Source organism: Mobula hypostoma, chromosome 5 (genome assembly GCF_963921235.1).
Source record: "Mobula hypostoma chromosome 5, sMobHyp1.1, whole genome shotgun sequence".
Lineage (NCBI taxonomy): Eukaryota > Metazoa > Chordata > Chondrichthyes > Myliobatiformes > Myliobatidae > Mobula > Mobula hypostoma.
The window spans coordinates 166,627,553-166,635,309 of NC_086101.1; positions in this window are offsets into that span (position 1 = coordinate 166,627,553).

Here is a 7,757-nt window from a genome sequence, read left to right on the forward strand (position 1 = left end):
TAGCTATTGCTGCACATACCATAGGTCTTATCTCTCAAACAATGCCAAAGCGTTTTTATCTAGGTATTTTTCTCAACTGTGTGGTCTGAGAAAGTGAAATGGAAATGAGAGACAAAAAGGCCAAGAGAGATGGCACTATGGCAAACTGGGAAACTTGACAATACTCCAACAATCTTTTTGAAAAATGAGATCTAGCACATACTAACCTATTGCTGTGCTGTGTGGCTGGCAGAGTAAAGACCACTTATTACTTACTAAGTTTGTAAACAGTCAACTACTAGCCTATTGCCACAAAAACAGGAACAGCACTGACACACAAGCCTAGATATTTACAAAGTCAGATGCTTGTTTTTCAAAATTAAAGCCTAGGTCTTCTGGATTTCTTCGCAGCAAAGTCCTTGATCAGATCAGTAAAATCCAGTTTCCGAACAAGATCACTTTCAAGTGACATCAGAGTAAGATGACTCAGCCTGTCCGGTCCCATTGTGATCTGAGCCTATGTAGTTGCCGTTATCAGGCCTGCCAAAAATGTCACTGGAGCCTCGGATAGCCAGTCCCCTCTCGACCAAAAACTTGACAACCACCAACACTCTTCTCAATACGTCAGTCCAGTAGACACACTCTAGTTCGAACTGTTTTTTGCAGTTCCGTATCTATTCTTCCACTGTCAGATGCTAGTGTAACGTAGGTCTGTATCGTTTTCCTGCGGTGTTCGCTATTTATGCACTCAGCACATGTTTCCAGTCGCTAAAGCCAGTTTCGAAGATGGACTGACAGTTACCATCACTGAAGATGCGGCATGCAAAACAAAACACACAGCCGGTGGAAGGGGAATATAAGAGCCATTGCCTTGATATGTACTCAACATTTACGAGCCTGCATTTGAAGTGAAATTTGGAGAAAAAATGTCTCTGCTGTTTGTATACTCATTCCGAAGCTTTGAAATCCACGTCCTTACTCTGGCAGGACTCCGGCCCTTTCTTAGCCCAGTATGCTCGGACTGAATCATCTTACGTTTCCTTTCCCCAGCGAGCAGGATCGGTGCCGTAAGGATCCTCAGTAGCGGTAACGTTAACATTAATGGCGGCCCGTCTTGATTGTTCGGAGGCCTCTGTGTGTGGGAATCCCAAAGTCATGCTTTCTGCCTCTTCAACGTTAGCTGTTGACTGTGGCAAGGACGGTGGTCCTGTGCTAACACTGGTGCTAGCGCTAGCTGTTGAACAAGTCTCCGTTTGTCCACCGGTCTCAGACTGTGACAGGAGTGATGATACTTCTACATCATCGAGAACAGGTTTAAAAAATTCTGTCAATTTCAATGTCTTTTTTAATGCTTTTCTCATGGTCCTCTTTTTTTTGTTTCTTTTTTCTTTTCTGTGCTCCACTCTCATTTTGTTTTGTCTGCCATGATGATAGCTACCTATTTTGGGCCCCTCTGCAGCTCGGGCCCCTGGGCTGCAGCCCAGCCTAGCCCTGCCTAAAGTCTGGCCCAGCCTATACTTGATCTGCCTACTTGGATGGATGCAAAAGTCTGCAGAGGACTATTGCAATGAAACGCAGTGGATTCATCCTGGGTGTTCAGGCCAACGTTTCTAGCAATGTACCTCATCAGGACCTCACTTTATTCGATGAGACTTGCAGTGAGCAAAATGGTCATGCTGCTTCCAATGACAATGACTTCATGTGAGATGTGCATCATTAACAATATAATGCTTTGGGATGTGATGAGGCTGGACAAGTCATTGTATAATGTCCTTTTTTCTATTGTTTCTGGAGTTTCCTTGCAACCTGATTGTGTCACCATTTGGGATTTCCTAATATCAAGGAAAGATCCTAAAGTAAGCAGAAGACTCAAACCAGAGTTGAGACTTCAACTTTTCTCTTCCTTCTCAATCCCAACAAACAGAACTACTTGGGGAATTCTAGGCCTGCCTGTGCTTTTACTGTCATCAACTACAGGGGAAGGCACAGATCACCAATGAAATGCAAATCACCAGTGGGTCCTATTGTGAGTGTAAAGAAGGGTCCCATTGTGAAAAGATCCCACTAGTTCTTGTTAGGTGACCTTGTAAACTGCTCAGAACAACATAAATATCAAATATCAGAACAACACAAATCTCCCTGCCTTTCTTGTAGGGAGTATCCCTGGTAATTTTAACTGCCCATTCACCTGGTTAGAATTAACCCTGTAGGGCCATTTCTGCTCCATTCATCTTCCCATGCCAAGTAGAATCATTCACATTCCTTCCTCACTTTTGATGCTTTCCATTCATCAAAAACAAAGTACTGCAGGCGCTGGAACTCTGAAAACAGAAAATGTGGAAATCCTCAATGGGTAAGGCAGCAATTGTGAAGAAAGAGAGAGGAAGTGCAAGGTGTAACGTTTCACCCTTGCTTGGATTAATCTCCGAGTGTAACTAATCGATATCCGGCTGTATCTTTTGACAACCTTCTTCCCTGTCTGCAATTTCCCTACAGAACAGCCCTGATCACAGACCCCTCCACATTCTTCCACTATTGCCATTGGTCTATGGACAAGTCAGTTCTGAAACTGTACTACCAAGATCCCACGCATCTTAATCTTCTGGATCAACTTACCAAGAGAGACCATGTCAGATGCCTTAGTAAAGTCCAAGTAGAAAATACCTCTGCCAATCTTCATGGATCACATTGGTCATTTCCTTAAAAAAACTCATTCAGGTTTGTAAGCAGTGACCTGCCCCACACAAAATAAGCTGACCATCCCTTATTAGTCTGCACTCTTCCAAATGTCAGTTAAATGCTATCCTTAAGAATCCTCTCTAATACCTTTCCTACCATTGAACTGAGGATCACTGACTTATAATTTCCTGGGTTATCTCTATTTCACTTCTTGAACAAAAAGACAATATTGGCTGCTCTCCAGTCATTTGGAAGTCTGTGGCTAAAGAGGATACAAAATTTTTTTGTCAAGGTGCCAGCAATATCCTCTTTTGCCTCTCTCAATAATCTGAGATGGATCCCATCAGGCCCTGGTAGTGCATCCACATTAAAGCTCTTCAAGAGACCAAACACCATCTCCTTCTTGATCTCAAAAATTAGAAGACCACACCCTGATCTCACTATCCTCCATGTCCTTGTCCTTAAGGAAGACTGATGCAAAGCACTTGTTTAGTACTTTGCTGACAACCCTCAAGCATGAGTTCCCTCCTTTATCCTTGAGTGGTCCTACCCTTTCCCCAGTCACCATCTTGCTTAGTAATATATGTCCAAAATGCCTTGGATCCTCTTTAATCCTACTTATCAAGGATATTTCATTTCCACTCCTCCCCCCCACCCCCAGTTCCTTGCTTTTGTTCTTTTCAGCTTTCTTCATATTCCTCAAGGGTCCTAAATGATTTCAGATTCCTTAATCAGGCATGTGCTTCCTTTTTCTTTTTGTCTAAATTTTCAGCCTCTCTTATTACAGCTACAGAAAGGGTGGGCAATGTAGCAGGATCCTCTTTTGAGTCAATATGGGTGGAAGTCAGGAACAGGAAGGGAGCAGTTACTCTATTGGGGGTATTCTATAGGCCCCCTGGTAGCAGCAGAGATACAGAGGAGCAGATTGGGAGGCAGATTTTGGAAAGGTGCAAAAATAACAAGGTTGTTATCATGGATGACTTTAACTTCCCTAATATTGATTGGCACCTGATTAGTTCCAAGGGTTTAGATGGGGCAGAGTTTGTTAAGTGTGTCCAGGATGGATTCCTGTCACAGTATGTGGACAGGCCAACCAGGGGGAATGCCATACTAGATCTAGTACTAAGTAATGAACTGGGTCAGGTCACAGATCTCTCAGTGGGTGAGCATCTGGGGGACAGTGACCACCGCTCCCTGGCCTTTAGCATTATCATGGAAAAGGATAGAATCAAAGAGGACAGGAAAATTTTTAATTGGGGAAAGGTAAATTATGAGGCTATAAGGCTAGAACTTGCGGGTGTGAATTGGGATGATGTTTTTGCAGGGAAATGTACTATGGACATGTGGTCGATGTTTAGAGATCTCTTGCAGGATGTAAGGGATAAATTTGTCCCGGTGAGGAAGATAAAGACTGGTAGGGTGAAGGAACCATGAGTGACAAGTGAGGTGGAAAATCTAGTCAGGTGGAAGAAGGCAGCGTACATGAGGTTTAGGAATCAAGGATCAGATGGGTCTATTGAGGAATATAGGGAAGCAAGAAAGGAGCTTAAGGAGGGGCTGAGAAGAGCAAGAAGGGGGCATGAGAAGGCCTTGGTGAGTAGGATAAAGGAAAACTCCAAAGCATTCTTCAATTATGTGAAGAAAAAAAGGATGACAGGAGTGAAGGTAGGACCGATTAGAGATAAAGGTGGAAAGATGTGCCTAGAGGCTGTGGAAGTGAGTGAGGTCCTCAATGAATACTTCTCTTCGGTATTCACCAATGAGAGGGAACTTGATGATGGTGAGGACAATGTGAGTGAGGTTGATGTTCTGGAGCATGTTGATATTGAGGGAGAGAAGGTGTTGGAGTTGTTAAAATACATTAGGACGGATAAGTCCCCGGGGCCTGATGGAATATTCCCCAGGCTGCTCCACGAGGCAAGAGAAGAGATTGCTGAGCCTCTGGCTAGGATCTTTATGTCCTCGTTGTCCACGGGAATGGTACTGGAGGATTGGAGGGAGGCGAATATTGTCCCCTTGTTCAAAAAAGGTAGTAGGGATAGTCCAGGTAATTATAGACCAGTGAGCCTTATGTCTGTGGTGGGAAAGCTGTTGGAAAAGATTCTTAGAGATAGGATCTATGGGTGTTTGGAGAATCATGGTCTGATCAGGGACAGTCAGCATGGCTTTGTGAAGGGCAGATCGTGTCTAACAAGCCTGATAGAGTTCTTTGAGGAGGTGACCAGGCATATAGATGAGGGTAGTGCAGTGGATTTTAGTAAGGCATTTGACAAGGTTCCACACGGTAGGCTTATTCAGAAAGTTAGAAGGCATGGGATCCAGGGAAGTTTGGCCAGGTAGGATTCAGAATTGGCTTGCCTGCAGAAGGCAGAGGGTGGTGGTGGAGGGAGTACATTCAGATTGGAGGATTGTGACTAGTGGTGTCCCACAAGGATCTGTTCTGGGACCTCTACTTTTCGTGATTTTTATTAATGACCTGGATGTGGGGGTAGAAGGGTGGGTTGGCAAGTTTGCAGATGACACAAAGGTTGGTGGTGTTGTAGGTAGTGTAGAGGATTGTCAAAGATTGCAGAGAGACATTGATAGGATGCAGAAGTGGGCTGAGAAGTGGCAGATGGAGTTCAAACCGGAGAAGTGTGAGGTGGTACAGTTTGGAAGGACAAACTCCAAGGCAGAGTACAAAGTAAGTGGCAGGATACTTGGTTGTGTGGAGGAGCAGAGGGATCTTGGGGTACATGTCCACAGATCCCAGAAAGTTGCCTCACAGGTGGATAGGGTAGTTAAGAAAGCTTATGGGGGTGTTAGCTTTCATAAGTCAAGGGATAGAGTTTAAGAGTCGCGATGTAATGATGCAGCTCTATAAAACTCTGGTTAGGCCACACTTGGAGAACTGTGTCCAGTTCTGGTCACCTCACTATAGGAAGGATGTGGAAGCATTGGAAAGGGTACAGAGGAGATTTACCAGGATGCTGCCTGGTTTAGAAAGTATGCATTATGATCAGAGATTAAGGGAGCTAGGGCTTTACTCTTTGGAGAGAAGGAGGATGAGAGGAGACATGATAGAGGTGTACAAGATAATAAGAGGAATAGATAGAGTGGATAGCCAGCGCCTCTTCCCCAGGGCACCACTGCTCAATACAAGAGGACATGGCTTTAAGGTAAGGGGTGGGAAGTTCAAGGGGGATATTAGAGGAAGGTTTTTTACTCAGAGAGTGGTTGGTGTGTGGAATGCACTGCCTGAGTCAGTGGTGGAGGCAGATACACTCGTGAAGTTTAAGAGACTACTAGACAGGTATATGGAGGAATCTGAGGTGGGGGATTATATGGGAGGCAGGGTTTGAGGGTCAGCACAACATTGTGGGCCGAAGGGCCTGTACTGTGCTGTACTAGTTTATGTTCTATCTAAGGTTTCCCTTACTTTACCACCTTTCTTACTTCCTCTTACAACTGTCTTGAACGTTGGTCAGCTGGTCTTTAAATAACTCCTACATGTAAGATCTGGAATTAACCAATAACAATTGCTCCCAATTTACTCTCTCAAACTTCTGCCGAACAACGCTACAATTTCCCCTATTCCTACTTTATACTTTCCTCCAGATCGAAACTTGTCTTCATTCACAACTATCTTTAAATTTCAGGATCTCTGGTCCATGTCAGCAATGAGCATGATGCCTGTGTAAAACAACCACCTCTACCTGCACATGGTCCATATCCCTCGGTTTTCCGCCTGTTCATGTGTCCATATAAATGCCTACTAAACACTGCTGTCATATCTGCTTCTGCTACCACCATTGGCAATGAGTTCCAGGCACCTATCACTCTGTGTAAAAAAAATAAACTGGCCTCATAAATTCCTTTAAAACTTTCCCATTCTCACTCTAGTACTTGACATAGAGACACTGGGAGGAAATGCTCTATCTACTCTATGATTTTCATAATTTTACTTAATTCATTCAGGTCATCCCTTAGCCTCTGATGTTCCAGAATAAACAATCCAGATTCTCGTTTTGGGAAGTTCCAAAGTGAAGAATGCTATCTTTCTAATGCAAGCATTTATTTTTCCTTTTAGTCTTTTTTTATATTGCTGAGAGTATCTCTGATTAGTATAAAACATTGCCAGCGTGCCTCTTAAATTAATCTACACCATTCTTTTGAGTAACATTCCTCACATGTAAATGTTACTAGGCAACAGTGGCTCTGCATGACATGAATCATAACCTCATTAACACATTCAGTAACATGCACTTGTTTTACCATCTCTCAATAACGGACAAGATGAGGAACAACGCCACACACGTGATTTTTGCTCACTCTTCACCCTTACACTAAATGCTTTTTTTTCAAATTTGGAAAAAGCAGGTCATTTATCTTAAGTAAGTGGGCAAATCTTGCCTTAAATTTTGCTGCTACATTCAAATCACCTTCTCAGATTCAGGTTCCTATTTGGTTTTAACTATCCCTTTCAATAAAAGCCACACTTAGTATTCCAGCGCTAACACACAGTGACACCCTCCCCCCTCCTACACCCTGCTAGCACCAGAAGTCCTTCAATTCTAATATGCTTTTCAATCTCTGCTTCAACTATCATTTTAGGCATGGCACCATTTAATATATAGGAATGTGAAAAATGCCTCTAATTTCCTCAAAAATATACAGATAGCTTTAGGAGAAGGTCATCACACTACCCTTGCAATTAGAGAATTGATTTCAATTACACAGGTGCCACAGACAGGAGCAGTTTATTCAGCATAAATGTTGTATTCCGTGACTTCATATATACTGTAGGTATAAAATAATATAATTCTTTCATTAGGTATTAGGAACACCAGTACACCTGCTCGTTAATGCAAATATTTAATCAGGCAATCATGTGGCAGTAACTCAATGCATAAAAGCATGCAGACATAGTCAAGAGGTTCATTTGTTGTTCAGACTGGGGAAGAAATTTGAACCAAGTGACTTTGACTGTAGGATGATTGTTGGTGCCAGATGGGGTGGTTTGAGTATCTCAGAAACCGCTGATCCCCTGGGATTTTCCCGTGCAGAGAATGGGACGGAAAATGAAAAAACATCCAGTGAGTGACAGCCCTGTGGGTAAA